Source organism: Barbus barbus (assembly GCF_936440315.1).
Source record: "Barbus barbus genome assembly, chromosome: 44".
In the NCBI taxonomy this organism is placed as follows: Eukaryota; Metazoa; Chordata; class Actinopteri; order Cypriniformes; family Cyprinidae; genus Barbus; species Barbus barbus.
The window spans coordinates 20,516,975-20,534,463 of NC_136722.1; the positions used below are offsets into that span (position 1 = coordinate 20,516,975).

At 34.9% G+C, this 17,489-nt stretch overlaps 1 pseudogene across 1 annotated transcript; it reads right to left on the reverse strand.

The window, feature by feature from the left end:
• Nucleotides 1–897: 897 nt before the first annotated feature.
• On the reverse strand, nt 898–11,262 carry LOC306863671 (UDP-N-acetylglucosamine transferase subunit ALG14-like; annotated as a pseudogene). The gene is made up of 4 exons: nt 11,166–11,262; nt 10,279–10,428; nt 9,824–9,946; nt 898–1,109 (listed from the first exon to the last, which is right to left on the reverse strand). The product of its transcript is annotated as a UDP-N-acetylglucosamine transferase subunit ALG14-like (transcript).
• Nucleotides 11,263–17,489: the final 6,227 nt, after the last annotated feature.

Here is a 17,489-nt window from a genome sequence, read left to right on the forward strand (position 1 = left end):
AGGAGAGTACATCTTCAGCAAACTATTCATTTAAAAAAACTTATTTCATTGTGGATAAAATGAACAGGATTTTTTATTCTGCAATGCTACGGTTACCATCTATGCTCATAATAATCAAATTATACATGAGATCACATACATTAGACATGTCTGACAGGATCTTCCATTTAAAGCTGTTCAGAAATGTCAGTCGCAGAACTTTATGCTGAGAAGTAAATGACTAAGTTACCTGTATGAACTTGTTATGCGAGACAAAAGAAACCATCAGGTTATGTTCTACCTCATGCAGCAGGTATTATAGTGCCATCAGAACAGAACTGGATATTATAGACACAGAAAATAAAAAATACAGCTGAGAATTGCAGATTTTCCATCCGTTTAGTCTATTTTTCACACCATTTCCTCTAGAACCACATACCAGCACAGGAGGACAATGAAGTACCACTGAAATGCTTAGTGAGAAAATATTTCACAACAACAAGAATAAGAAAAAAATGTTTTCACACTTAAGAATGACGTATCACAATATATATTTAAAACAAGTCTTCTATTTATCTGAATGACAGTATAACCTTGAAATGGACAAACCTGTGATCAAAAGCCAAATACTGTTTTTCATGAAGTGGTGCATGAAAAAAAACAAAAAAACTATGAATGCAATTAGAAGCACCTGCATGTGTAAAAACTGTTATCTCGGTTTAGTTTTGTTGACTTTTCAAAGGCGTAAAGAACAGGACATCTCATCAGCCTGGCTTAAAAAAACAAAACTCAGAGATAGTTGTCATTGTTGTGTATTCAGCACGTCAGTAACTGCATAGGAATTAATCAAATGTGAAGAACAGTATCAAAATGGCGTGTAATTCTCAATTCAAAAGTGAAAAATTCTACAGAAAGGGATCACACCAGTCTCCCTAAGTAGCTGGCCTTTGGGTATTTGTCTTTTAGTGGTGCCCACTGCACAAAAACGTAGTCAGAAAAGTAATAGACAGTGTCTCCACACGACAGATGCTCTCCACATAGACAATCAGGACTCTTTTTAGGCCCAGGACGCCCAGGAGCAGCCCAGCGGCACACAGTGGGACACATGTTCCTGGACCATTACACAGCACCTGAAACACAAACATACACTTGCTTAAATATATATAACACATTACAATTCAAGATTCAAGGAATTAACATTATAGTTAAGGCATTATAAACTAACAATTAACACCATTTATTTTACAGCCGTTGTTAATCCAGGTTTATGTTTATTTATAAATATACACTATTGCTCAGTTAATTCATGTTCATAATACACTGACTAATGTTAATTCATACAATTACAATTTTAATGCTGTAAAAAGTATTGTTCATTATTAGTTCATAATACCTGATGCATTATCTAACAAATTGAACCTTACCCCCCAAAAAGTAATACTGTAATATAAAAAGATATCCCAATTAAACAATACTTATACCCCTGGTTTCACAGACAAGGCTTAAAACGAGTCTCAGATTAAAATGTAAATCTAAGATGATTCAACTGAGAGAAACTTGCACTGACTGATCTTAAAATATATCAGTGCCTTTGTCTCAAGATGCACACCAGTCATTTTTTTCTAAGGCACATTTATAAAATACTTAAAAGTCCTAATTGAACTATGGCCTAATCCTAGTTTAGTCTAAACCCTGTCTGTGAAACCAGGCCATAATCATTACTCAAATATAAGTTTGAAAGAAATTAATACTTGTATTCAGAAAGGATGCATTAAACTGACGGAAAAAAATGAATGAGTTTTTCCACAAAAATATTAAGTTGCACAACTGTTTTCAAAATTGATATAAGAATGAAAATAGTTATTGATGATAATAATAATGTTTCCTAAAGCAGTTAATCAGTATATTAGAATGATTTCTGAAGGATCATGTGACACTGAAGATTGGAGTAATGATGCGGAAAATTCAGCTTTGATCACAGGAATACATTTTTTACAATATACTCGAATACAAACAGGTAGTTGAAATTGTAATAATAACTGTAATAACATTTTACAAAATAATTTTTTTACAACATTTTGTTCAAATGCAGCCTCGGTGAGCATAAAATACTTACAAAAACATAAAAATGTCTTCAAAATCTATAAAGAGTAAATACATTTTAAAAAGTAGCCACTTTTCTTATTTTAAACTAAATCTCACTATTACCTTATAATATAATTTTATTTGAATTCTGAGCTAATTCGATTGAAATTATTGAGGGAATACAATGGGGTTTTAACACGTTGTCTGTAAATAAGTTCAGTCTCTGAGACAATCATATGAGGTGAACTTCTTAACACACACTTGGGGAAACCATGTGGAATTTACTATTTTCTGCTTTTGGACAGTGCAAAGTGCTATACAAATTCAAGATGAATTGATTTGACTTAAATTGGCTAAGACACAACATCAGAAAGACGCCAGCATAAAGTACAGAGTCCTCGGAGTTGGAGAAATATGAGCTTTCTGGTTCAAAACAGGAGACAGCAAGCGGCACAGGAAGGCGGTCAGACTTCGGTGGAGACTTGCCATGGGGTCTGGAGAAATCATCTTACACCGACTGCTCAGACACATTAACACTGGAAAAATCCAGCCTCTGTCTGCTCAGAGCCGAAACCGATACGCGGCAGGAACCGAGGACAACAACCCAATTAAGAACATCAGAGGTGAGGGACGTTTCCACTCACATACGCTTCAATTCATTTCTGTCTGTTCCAAACTGTCTAAAACACTTCATTTCCCATCCTGCACCTGGAGGCAGATGAGCGATGGGGATAGGCAGGGACGGACCACCAGGTGGGCGATCCGTCTCGGCCCGTATTTACATTTCACACACACCTGCGAGTTCACTTCAGGGAATGAGATCACTGTCACCCAACAGAGAGACGCTGACTTCAGCTCTGAAGGACTGCTGGATTGTGTACAGATATTGGCGAGCGTTTGCTATGGGCACAGGCCAAGCTGTCAGAGCGCTATTTGAGTCTGTCATCAGAGTGGTGCTAATTTAAATGGCCATTATGTGAAACTTCAACATGACATAAATCAAGTGTCAGAAAAATACAATTTCGGGGCTGTCGGATCGGCGGGGCGCTGAATGCGCATCAAAGAACACAGCTTGTTTTTCTCAAGTCTCTTTTTGTGTTTTAAGGAGAAGAAAGACTGATAATGAAAACTGGATATGAGGCGCTCTCTTTTTAGCCTCTTCTGCATTATCTCAAGAAACACTTGGCATTAGTAATCATGAATGTACGAAGAACTAAAACACAACAGCTAAATGCTGTTCCACCAACATTGTCTTCTTAAAATAAAAAATGTATATCTGAGCAAACAGCAATAGCTGCATCAAAAGTGCAATCCTTTATTTTTATTTTTATCCAAAAGTCAGTGTAGAAAGTAGGAAAGAAGCTAGCAGACAAGGTTTTATAATCATTTTCAAATGGCATACTGTCTTTGAAAAGCCTAAGATCTAAAACTTAAGTATATCAAGATTTTTATAAAAATTAAGTCTATAACCTAAGGTCTAAAATATATATATAAATAAAATACAATGGCATATTTCTAAATCTCAAGGTGTAAAATTTGTTATACTTTTTTGCTTGAACTATTCCTTTTAGAAAATGTATATTTGTCTTAAAATTGTAAATCAAAGGCCTTATGGAGTCGTTGTTCCTCTGATGACATCACTGTGAGACATGTTCGTATCACAGCTGCACAGACAGGTGAGGACGTAATTACCAATGAGGTCATCGAGGTGATGTAGGAGGAGAGTAGCTCCAGGTGAGATTAAACTGTTACCAGGTTTTGTTACTTCCCTTCTCAGGCGTCAGATGAGTCAGCACAGACCAGACTGCAGGTGTCACGGAGTTCATTCTGAGTTTGTTAAACAGTAACAAAGTAAAAGGCCATCTATACAGTGTCTTATATACAGTAGCAACACAACATAAACACCCATAGAGGACCGTTATTTTACTGGTCTGTGTTACTGCAAGAATGGCAGCATCCTATTATATTTTCACTTTTTTTTTTAAATAGTTTGTATATTGGAATGTGTGATTCGGATTATGCACTGATGTAAATTTGGGGATAGAGTATGTATAATATGCAAGTACATTTTACGAGGGTGATGGTAAATGGTCAGGAAAAAAAAAAGTATATAACACTAACTGCTTGTTTATGAACATTGTTTCTCTAGGTGCAAATCCTGACATATTCTAACATGCAGATCTTGTTTGATCATGATCTATCCATCACTAATTATCATAAACACATGGATGAACATTAAATAAATAAAACACAGAGCTCCGTCCGCTGCATTTTCAAATAAGGCTAAGATGAAACATATGGAGATGTAGTCAAACAAAAAACTCAGGATCAGTGAGGAGTCTGTGTGGAATGTGAGGGGACGTCCACTGCACAACGTCCAGACCTTGTTTTTTGTTATTTTTAATTGTACAAACCTCCTCCCCCTCTCTGGAACAGCGATTCTTCAAATTGTTTTCCTGTATTCTGTCTCAATTTTGGATTTGCGTCACAACTGGACTCACTTAAGAAACAATGCATTTCTCGGACAATTGCGATGGATGGATGGATGGATGGATTCAAATTCAAAATAAAAAAATAAAATAAAAAACAATACAGACAATTACCGCATAGCCTATTATTAAATCTATATTAATACAGTACATTGTGCCCTATTTTTTTTTTTTTTTTTTTACAGTGTAGCTGCTGTAGGAAAGCAAGTCCCACCTCTCCACTATAACAGCCAATCATCTTTCTGATAGAGGCATCACCTGTTTGTTAGAGCATTTTTACTGTAACCTAAAAACAATACTTTTTTGTGTGTGATTTGAGCTAAAAATGCTAAATGTATAGTATAATCAGCATCTATTTCCTTATTTATTGAAAGATAATCTTGACAAAAGAAAGACAAAAAAAATGACAGAAATGGTGACACTCAATATAGTAGCTGTGTGAACAAAAGTACCGCCTCTCCATTAAAATCTTAAAATAATTATCTTTTGGATATCGTCGCCTGTTTGTTTACTCAAAAAATATTTTTGCTCAAAGCTAAAAAAATTATAATTTTTATGTATATTTTGAGGCAAAGAAGCTAAATATATAAAATACCAGTGTTGTCAGTTTTATTGCTAATTTAAAATAAATTATTAAAACCTATCATTATTGAAATTATTTTTTAGATTTCAGTCTTAGTAAAAACAAGCTGTAGTTATTATGCAACTATATAACGTTTTAAACTAATTACTTTAAACTACTTTAAACTAATAGACTTTTGCTACATGCCAAATCTGATAAGTAAACAAACAAAAGCAAATATATATTAAAGTCACACAGATGTACGCACTTGAGTCTAGACTGACGTATTAACATTAGCTGTAAATAGCGAACAGTAGTATTCACTATTAACTGTTCCTTGCGGCATGCGGAACCAGGCCGAGACACTTGGCTTGTGCTGACACATCTGGAGCTCATGAGTACCCATGACGCACTTATTTCCTTTTATGGCTAAAAGAGGACTGAATGCACCTCCTCTTCGCCTCCGGATTTCAGACCTGACCCCCCATTTCCCCCTATTGCGCTCTGGTATGTGGACGAACGGGCCCCAGTCCCTCACTGACATGCTCAAGTTTGGTTAAAACAAACAGCTGACATTTGAGTCATGCTGAAGGACGACCGCCTCACCGAGCAGACACAATAGGGGTGCCGGACCCCCTAAAGAAGATCTTAGACATTGTCTGCTGGACTAAAAAGAAAATCCTGCTGCCGCAGTGCAATGCCGGATCAAAGGCCACCTGGTACTTATATTGTAATTTCACATTACAAATAAACAACAAAACTTATAACTAAAAATATTTTAAACATAAAAAAAATATATGCAGGTGAATCTCACACACACACAAAAAGTCATATTTCAGCATTATATATATATATATATATATATAAAGATATAGATAATAAAAATACTTTTGAACAATTATTTTAATTATAATAATAATAATAACTGTGTCAGAGAGGGTTATTTTTAAATTATATAACAATGATGGATAAAATCTATAAAAATCTATACAAGCAGTTAACTGCATTACATTTAATTTGCATTAAATATAAATATTAAATGAAAACTTTAACAAACATTTGAAATGTGGCTTTTGTGGATGCTTTAAGATGAAGTACTAAAATTACTAAAATAAAAAATAAATATAAAAATATAAAATTTAAGTTAAATAGAAATATAAAAAACAAGACAAAAGCACACAAAATTACTAAAACTAATATTAAAAAGGACATCTACACATAAAAATAAAATCTAATTCAAAATATTTATAAATGCTATAATAGGATATAAAATAATACTAAAATAACAGCAATGAATGTCACAGTGCAAAAAATTCTACAATAATATATATATATATATATATATATATATATATATATATATATATATATTACAAAAATTAATAAAACATTTAATTTAAATAAATGTAAAAAAAAAAAGCATTTGTTGTTTTTTCTTTTGAGGTCATTTGAGGGCAAAATATGACATTTCTTTCTGAGATTAAGTAAGTTTATCTAAACTTTTACCTTGAAACGAACATGACAACAGACACAAGTTTGTCCAAATCTGCAAACCTCTTTCCCATTAAATGAATTCAGCTGACTGGAAAAGTGGGAAATGACGTCAGCATGAGGACAGAGGCCGCTAATTAGAGATTAACAGAATACTACATTGCATGGTCTCCCGTGAGAGATCAGACTCATTGACCTTTGAGCTCTACTGCTCGATCACTGCAGCACCAGCCGCTTAGTCATGCTCCGCCTCCTCTCAGCCAGTCGCCACGGCAACACAGAAACCTGATGCTGCTTGGCTCCACCTCCACGGGGAGAGGAGCCAAGCAGCTGGGCCGAGGAGCCAGTCAGGTCTCACCACATCCTGAGAACAAGACCCCTCGGCTGCTCTGCTCACAACCCTTCATTACACAACCACAAGAGGAGGAGGAGAGAGAAAGAGGCCCTGGATTACAGATCATTCCTGAAAAAGGGCTTAAACGCTGCCCATCCCTCTCTCTTTTACTAAATCAACCCCCTACCTTCTTTATCTGTCTTTGAGAATTTTCCCAGCAACTCCCTCTCTCTCTGTTTCTTGCTGAAGACAAGCAGAGAAACAGCAGGACTAGTGTTTGCTTATACAGCAGATATTCTTCCAGCAGTAATGCGATAGTCTTATCATCTGCTGAAGGAAAAAAACGTCTTTATCACCTGCTTAAACATTCCCAGTGCTGCTGTGTGACATGCACAACAACTACTGCTTTTGTTAAGCAGAGCTAGCTCACACAAAATTATCATTCTGTCAGCATTTACTAAACCCGTCTGACTTTCAAAAGAAGATATTTTGAAAGTCAATGAGGTCCAAAAACATTTTTGATACTTGAAATTAAATGTTAACTGAAAAAAAAAAAAAAAGAACCACAAAAAAGTTAAACCTCCGTGTCAACTCGACCAGAGTTCCCTGGCTCAAATTTTTGATTTTGCTAATATTTTTTTTCTTAAGAAAGATAAAATGTATAGTGATGAAAGACAAAATATTAAGTGTCATTGATGTCTATTTCCTGAGTAATCCACTATTTTGTAGAGGAGGTCAAAATGAGATTCAGAGCCAAATTACAGGCATTTGAAATGACTTCAGAAGGAAGGCAGCATCATTATGTTTTTTTTGTTTTTTTTACACAGAGATTGGTAGGTGTGTTACAAAAATCTGTTGACTTTAGCAATCTTTGTTGCATTGTGTGCCAATGGTGACCATTCAAAAATGGAGAAAGAGCACTTCAAGTTTTTTCCCCAAAGTTTGAATGCCTATAACTCAAGAATTATTAAAGATATCTGTATGCCCTTTTAGATATTGGGTCTTAACACACTTTCCTTGTGGCATCTGCATTTTTAAGGCCCTGTATGGTTTAGTTCCAGAGATACTGGAATTTAAATATAGCTCCAAGAATAAATAGTTAAATTGTGCACATTTTCAGTGGTTAAAAACCAAATGTGAGACACTTTGCATAAACCTTATACTTAATTTCTTCTAAAGAGGAAAGTCTGAAGAACAAATAATATTGAAACTAGAAATGCATCTCATTTCCTTCTGTCAAAACAACTGCACTGAACACACCTGTCTGAGTGCATTCATTTTCTTTTTTCAAACTTTGTGTACCTATAACTCAAGTAGTATTTAATATATAGCAATATGATTTTAAATTCTAGTCCTTAATAAACTTTTCTTTTTGAATCTTCATCAAGGCCCCATATCATTCAGTCCCAGAGATATGGCGACCTCATTGAGGCTCCATATTCAGATTGCTGAATATTACCAATATTTAGTGGTCAAAAACCAAATGTGGGATCACATTCAATGCACCATTATAGGTTTTCAATGACATGAGGATGAGGCAATGACGAACGAATTTTCATTTTTGGGTGAACTATCCCTTTAATAGCTTGGTTAGGGATTTCAGAGCAGTTTAACCTGCATTTCACACGTCTTTGAATGTGTAAATTTCAGATCTCAAATGCCCATCAGTACCAAACCCTCTTTTTTTAAAGTCAACATGAAATAGCATTTGAAGCCAATTTTACTTCTAAACTGTGACACATTTCAAAGTGAAACATGATATTCAGTGACCATAAGGTAGGGCAGGATTTGATCTAACAGGAGTCTAAGAGGTCTCTGTGTAACACGGTTGAAGGTCAGGAGTTGAAAACATCAGTCGAAAAAGGAGTTAATTCAGAAGAATGAAACATTACAAAAACAAACATTTGGCTTCCTTGGCATAACATGCACTGATGAATCATTCACAAAAACCAGAAACACGCAAGTCCTTTTCCATTTCATCCAGACTTTTTGGCTAAACTGGTAATGTTTTCAGCTACCAATAAATTTGCATTAAACACATTCTACCATATTTAAATCATTCCAATGATTTTCCTACCACAGTTAGTATAGAAACTAGAAAAAAAAGTGTGAGCTGACTTAAAAACGCAAACATTATACCTGTATTTCTCGGGTTGAACCTTAAGGAAAACTACAGAATTTGGACTAGATTTTGCAGATGATCTGAAATATAAATAATAGAGGGTGGAGATATTTATAAAAAGCTATGTTTTCCAAAACAGTACACAGGATGTTTGAATTCTCAAGGTTATGGACTGGGCAAAAGACGCCACAGTGTTAATCTGAAGGACATGTGGCTACAGAGATTTACTTTAGAAATGCATTAAAGAAAGATTAACAATATAGAATATTTAATAATACATGCACATGTTACTTGAGCCGAATAATTACACTATTGTAGAGCTGCCTAGAGCTAAATTGAACTTGTTTCATAATTGATGAACTTTGCAATATTGACAGTCACATATTGAAACTGAAACTAAATAATTGAGCTAAATAATAACCCTAGTGTCTTTATTGGATTGTATTGCACACTGTATTAAAGTGCTAGAAAAATAAAAGACACTTGACTACTTAACATTTTCGAATTCAATAATGGAAACTAATATTCATCACATCCAAGTATGTTTGCATACAGTATATTTAAATATTCATTTAAATTTCAATAAAATGCTTTTATCATACTCAAAACAGAGCTGAGCTGCCCTTAGGCATAATCTCATAAATATGTTATGAACGTGCTATTTCTGGGGGAGGGGCATTACACAAACTTCCTGCAGAAGAGAGGAAATTAATACTTAATAGGGATATGATGGGGGATGAATGAGAGGAGAGAGAACCCACTATATCCGGCTGAAGCCTAAAGACCAGCGGGACAGATGACATCAGAGCGCCGAGGGAACTCAAAACAGAGGAACTCCACGACTGAAGCACCTCCCGACTGCGAGGAATCCGTTGAATGGTGAACTGTGATTAGAAAAGAGAGGAAAACATAACCGGAGAGTGGGGGTTAGTGACAATATAAGCAGAAAAACATTATACAGTACACCTGATCAAATGAGAGAATATGACTGAATTGACATTATCTATTATTTCAAATCCAGTCATGAAAGTGCTTGAAAGAAACAGAGGATCTGCTGCCATCTGCTGGTCAAAGTAAGGCAATACAAATCAAAATTTCCCACATTTAGTTTCAAAGAAGAAAGGAAATCATAAGGGTTTGGAAAGAGGACAGAATGGTCCTTTGGTGAATAAATCCCTTAATGGTGTAAAATTATATTTAGTATAGACCAATCAACCTGAGAGGGTAAACCGCTTTTCTCCCGCTCTGCTTCAAATGTTCGGATCTTCTCTTCGCTCATTTTATCGGTGTCTACGAGCACAGTGTCGAGGGTTATAAGACTGAGATAAACTCCCCATCAGACGGACGATTTCTGTTGTGTGTCCTCCTAGGTGAAACAGAAAAGAAACATTGAAAGTCAATAATAATAATAATAACTATTATTATCATCAACTAAAAAAATAGCAAAATTAAAATTATAATAAATTTATTTAATATTATTTTAATTACTATTAATTTAAAAATAGCTAGTTGGCAAATAAAATAGATATGATGTTTTTAATCAAGCTTTTATCAAAGCATTAAACTAAATTAATAATGAAAAAAATCTTTAAAAAAAGGACTAATCAATTAAAAAATAAATCTATGAAATATGTATAAGTGATTTAAATGATGATTATTATATAAAAAACAAGAATATATTTTAAATTACTAATCAATAAAAAAAATCAATGAAATGTGTATATATAAGTGGTTTAAATGATGATTATTATATAAAAAACAAGAATATATTTTAAATGACTAATCAATTTAAAAGAAAATCAATGAAATGTGTATATATAAGTGGTTTAAATGACTATTATATATGATTAAATGGAATAGTAAAATGATTAAATGATAAATTATTATAAATGAATGAATGAAAGTAAAACACAACACAAATATGGTTGCTCTCTTGAAGCAAAACATATAGTTTGTATTTGAGGATCCTGTATATGTGTAAAATCGAAAGGATATACATTTTTACATGATATGATTGGTGACGATTTCTCTTTGCAATTATAATCACATTATGGTTTGTTTTACATTCAATAATTTGAAAACAAAAACGCATGAGATTCTTACCTGATCCTGCCACCACCAGCACTGACACAGAGCCCTTCTGTCCTGGTTTATATTCAGATCCATGTCGCAAAATCCCAAATAATCGGTAAATGAGCATTAATAACACTCCACTCACCACAACATACAGTAATGCCATCAGTGACCAAACTACACCCTGTCAGTGATTTTAACAACCGAGTCTCAAAACGTTAGCAGGCTCATGTTCGTCAAAAACGAACGCACATTTATAAATTAAACTACTTTATAAACTAAACCTGGAAGAAGTGCTGTATTGTTGAGAATGATGAGTACACGTGCAGCTGGACAAACTTTATCTCACACTTTTACTCAGAGGTTTGGAAACAGCGACATCTACTGGCAGCTTTTAAAAGTGAAGCAACCTAATCACTTATGCATAATTTTATTAATCATTTCAACGTTATTGCTTTATAAAAAATACAGTTCATTTTCAGTAGTGGTGCGTGTAGTTGTTACACAGTTTTTTTTTTAGTAAAATTTTAAAAGTAAACAGTTATGAAACACAAAAATATTAATCTACATAATAAAATATAAATTCAAAAAATAATATAACTAATAAAATGTTTACATTTAACCCAGTACATAGCCTATGTGAGAACTTGCCTCGACCTAAACACATTTGTGCAATTAGACTTTTCACATTGTTTCCGTGGGATATAAAATGGTTCCAACACATTTTAATAATGTTAAATAACACTTATTCAAGAAGATGACGTCTAGTATAATTATGACGCCTAGCATTTATGCGACTGAACTTAAACTGATATCCCATGATGTGAATTTGAACGGCATTTCCGGAATTCAGAACCAAATATAAACAACATGCTCCTCGGAATCTTTCCAATGAATGTATTTATTTAAAGTTCTCTTATACTCTATGGGAAATTCATGTTGTCTCATGGAAATGGTCCTCAGTTGTTTTGTCTGTGGTGCTGCACTTGTAAACTGGCAGACAGACATTAAATATGATTTAGACTCATTGTCACAAGCTTATTTGTTATAAATATTTGTCTGATTGCTTCCAGCTGAAATACGGCCTATTCTGCCACCTCTGATTGCAACATTTCTTCATGTGTTTGTCATGATGAGTTTATATGATGTAATAGTAATGGCTCTTTGGGGCTGCGTTACTGTAATCAGATGAGACACTAAAACATTTCACACTCAGACCACCCGCAGCTGTGACTGCATTTATATAGAGAACACTGTCAGTTAACATCTGACATTGTGTTTAACAACTGCCTTCAAGATGTTAAGATCTCCCATTTTCTCAGTTTCTACAAGTTTGCATGGTTTGTGCTGATTTGATGGGCTGTGGCTCAGAGGAAGAGGATAGGTAGTTTCCTGACCAGGGCCAGGAAACATTATATTAGAGTTTCCTGGATATAAATCAGCTTTTCATATTTGGGTCAAAAGGAAAATGTTTGGCTTGAACTGCCCAGTTTATGGCCTGTTTAGAGACTCAGTCATGCTCTGATTAACAACTCTGTCGTGATGTAGGCTAGAACTTCACTTCAGTCATCAGCTCTCAGACTTTATTTATCTTATGCCTTATCTGAGAACAGTGATATTCCCATTGAGGCTTTTTAAAAACAGTTCATTCATGGGCCATGATGTATGGTATGTTTGCCTGTAATAATTCTTAAATGTACCACAAGGGGACAGACTGCACAGGGCATTATGGTTCAAATTCCGCAACACAAGCCCTTAGACAAAAATAGAGTCTGATGATAATTAGTGTGAACATGCACTGCTTTGATGTTAAAGATCTCATAGCTCATATATCTTCCTCTCTTCCACCCACCAGGGAACATCTGTTACAAGATTTCCATATATTTTTAAAATGTCTTACATCAATAACACAAGAATTTACAAGCTTCTGGTGTACAGAGACTCTGACCCTTGCACCAGATTCCAGACAATTACTGTGGACATCTTACAACGTCCTCCAGATATGAAGGCTGACCATTTCACACAGACGTTACTGACTTACTCTCACTGATTTCAGTCAATCACTTCTCAGTAACAACCTCTTCCTTCTGCCCAGCAGCACAACAATAACATGTTTAGCTAGTAAAGGGATAGTTCACCCAAAATGAAAAAAAAATCTGTCATTATTTATTAATCTCCAAAGTTGTTTCAAACCTGTACGAATTTCTTTATTCTGTTGAACACTGAAGAAGATATTTTGATGAATGTTGGAAATCAATCAGTTGATGGTCCCCATTGACTCCCATAGTATCCCCAGAAGTCAAAAAGGGCCATCAACTGTTTGGTTACCAGCATTCTTAGTTTCAAACATCATTATACGTATGGTATTAAATAAGGACGTATATAATAAAACCATGTTGGGGTGCATTAAGATTCAGCTGCAACAAAAGTAGATTTTAACTGAAAGTTAATTTGATTTTTTTTTAAGATAAGGGTATAAATGTCAGTTGTCACTTCAAAAACAGGGAAAATTGTCACATAGCTTCTTATAGTCATCCTTTAAATTTGTTTGGTTTAATATTTTCCTTCGTTTTTATGTACCTTATTCATTTTTGTTGTTTCATAAATTGTTTTACTCTTTAAGCTTTGCTGAAAAGCTATTAAATAACCTATAAATTGCTGTTTTGTGAACTAGATAGATAGATATTTTTATATATCTATCTTTTATATCCTGTGTACTGTTTTGGAAAACATAGCTTTTTATAAATATCTCCACCCTCTATTATTTATAGTTCCGATCATCTGCTAAATCTAGTCCAAATTCTGTAGTTTTCCTTAAGGTTCAACCCGAGAAATCCAGTTATAATGTTTGCGTTTTTAAGTCAGCTCACACTTTAGATAGATAGAAGTTTTACTCAGTATGGTAATATAGTTAAAACTTTTTTCCCTGATGTTGAAAGTGTTCAAAAACTTATTTAAAGCCAGTGCTTTAAAGTATGTGAATACAAAACTAGACTTGAAAAATAACCTCAATCTATAAAATATTCACTAGTATTAAAAGTGCAACAATAGCCCTGTCTAGCCTTTAAAAGAAAATATTAAATAAACATATGTATTTATAAAGAACTGGTATGTGTGATTTGTAATTAGTAGTTGTTTAACTTTTCAACTAATTTAAGACCCCAATATGAATATGCTGAGATGGACTGGCAGATAAAACTCTACACCAATCCAGTTTGTCTGGATTAAGACATGCCAAGAGTCCTGTTGCAGGTCGGCATTCTGTTTGCACAAAGCTCCTGTTGTACGTAGATCTGGCAAAAACACCAGGGTGTATCCAGCCCTCGGGGAGCAATAAGCAGTGACACAAAATAATCTAAAGCTTTAGCAGTGAAAGGAGAGGATCAGGGGCCTTAATGCTGTTATTGACCCACTTTACTAAGCAAAGTGCAATCAACAAGTTTTTTGCATGTGTAACCATGAACAAGTTTTAATTTGGCTAGTGACTCAATCATTCCCTGGAGAAGATTTCGTCAACTTCCTTGCTTATTTGTTTCGGCTCTGTTCATGTGACTGTTGCTTTGACTAGTGGGCTGGATGGAACTTTCAGGTTGACACACCTGTCTGCTGTGAGACAGGGGTGACTGATGTATCACACTGATAAAGGAGAGGTATCATGCCCGGCCTAGTCCCTCGCTTCTGTCATAAATCCTTTTAAGGCATTTAGTTGTGCTTTAATGGATGTGGGGTGAGTAGGTCACGGTCACCCACCACCAAGAATGTGAGTTTAGTGATTAGAATCATTGCTGAAGGACTTTGAAAACTATAAATATAAATGTTTTTCTGACATAGCAAATCAGTGCTCATTGGCTTAATAACCGTTTTATTATGTTCCCGTCAAAAAAAAAAAAGTTATTTAACGTTATTATGATGTTTCAATCTATTTGTAATGAATCTGAACACTAGCTATACTGTTGTCGTTTTATTCTGTTTTTAAATAACACTGTGATTAAACTAAAAATGCATGGGAAAACAAATAAATGAAAATCATTCTCTCTCTGGTAATTATGAAAATTAGACAGGGCAGTCCTTCAGACTGTTTTAAACCGGTAACTTGTCTATTTATTCATTAAAAGAATGTGAATTGGGCCGCACATTCTCTCTCTAATTTTTATTCGCTAAAATAAACCAAATCATTAGTTTGTGAATTGGGCTACACCATGCTGTTTTTGATTCACTTAAAGAACCGCTTCATCATGAGCGTCATTTGGTCGAAATTCGGGGGAAACCCGTCACACAACATGTTTTTGATTTACAAAAAAAAAGGCTCAAAATAATTTGTTCTTGAATCAGATTACAGTGATCAAGATGTATATTTTGTATCCACCAAAAGAGCAGCATCATTAGAGTCATTTATTCGTAAACTGGATTAGCGTTGTATGATTTTAATTCACTAAAAAGAACCGGCTCAATAAGTAGACTAAATCAATTCGGGAATCGTGCTACGGACGCTGTAAGTTTTTGATTCACTAAACCAAGTGGCTCATAAGAGTTTTTGATTCACAATAAAGAAGCGAACCGCCTCATATATTTCGTGAATTGGGCTTCACGAGGGCTGTCCAAACTCCTGCAGAGTTTAGCTCCAACTTGCCTTAACACACCTGCTGGGAAGTTTCTAGTATGCCTAGTTAGAGCTTGATTAGCTGCTTCAGGTGTGTTTAATTAGGGTTGGAGCTAAACTATGCAGGACACCGGCCCTCCAGGACCGAGTTTGGACAGCCCAGGGCTACACTGTTTGCGCTGCATGTTTTTGATTTTCTAAAACGAACCGAGTCGTTTGTTTGAGAATCAAACAACAGTGGCCGGCCTGCATGTTCTTCAGAGTCGATACATGAATAACTGAAGCCTGCGAGAATGATTCATTGGAAAGACGTTTTGCTATTATTTCATGGCACTGGCACATGATATACAACTCACATTCAAAATTCTGTTGAAACACTGGTTTCGTTTACAGTACTGTATATAATTAGCGGGGGAAGCATAGGACTGTGAGAAAAACACCTCCATGTGAACTCAGTGACACACAGAGGAGTGATCTTAATACGCTTCAGTGTCACTCCTACACATTAACATACTGTACCAACTCCATCCTACATGCACCGCATGAGCAAGCATGGTCTCTAATTATAATAGTGCTGCAGTGAGCAGATCGGTGATGTCATGCCCTGTCATCAGCTCTGAGTGGACGGAGGATGACATGAACCATGATGAAGAAGCCTCTGGAATGCAGTGACCCTGTCAGGCCTCCATCTATGTCCACGCCTGATAAAGATGTCACTCCTCAAATCTATTCAGGGTTTGTGATGTCAGCTTTGGCTCTTACCTGCCATTCAAGGATGTGGTTTAAGTGATTCTTCCTTATCTAATCCATAGTGAAACTAAACAAGGCCAGTTCATTTCCCTGAAGATGTTTCCCTTGAGGCCCCAGACAGAATTTGGCTGAAATGAGGGACTCAGAGCCTCCTTAAGATTTTGAAGACCAGTGTCTGAAGTTCTGTGAGAAAAACTGAACGCCGGACAGATGTGATTTAGACACGAGCTCTAGAGACTGAGGGACTGCAGAGACTATGTGAACTGGTTAGCTGGTTTACCGCTGCACACTGTTTTCAGTCATTTCCCAGATGTGAGGGGAATTAGCAATGCAGGCCACCCAGAATATTCACACCAAATTCATATTTTTATTTCCTATATAGTTCCATTGTTTAGCCTTTAACAGTAAACAAATAGTATCAAACAATGTAATATTGGGGAAACACTTTACAATACTGTTCCATATGTAAAGCATGACATATGAAATAATATAACATTTTTCAGAAATTGAACATTTATTGAACCTTAAAATGTGTTTTATGATTTGTATCATAATTGATACAGGCACAGTGTGAGATGTACATATCGTAAAAATACATATCGGTTTTATTCAGAGGCCCAAACTGAGAAAAATACGCAAATTTCTGCAGATGCTTTTAAGATTACATTTTTAGTTTGTACCTTGTAATGTAAATTAATGAGATTTTCATAACAATACAGCAGAAACTACTCACATAAAATGCATAAAAATATCAGTTGTCACATATTATCCCACAATAATAACTTTAGACATTTAAATATTTAATTTTATGATCAAAGCTCTGTCATTTTAATTGTGAGGGAAATATAATGCAATGATGATTGAGAGATGTATTTAAGTAAACATTCCTCAAAAGCCTGTTGTAGATACTATTTAGATACTAGAATTTAAACAGAAATGATGTATAGATAATCAAGTAAAAGATTCCTCTGTAAATGTTCATGGTGAAATATTATTAATAAAAT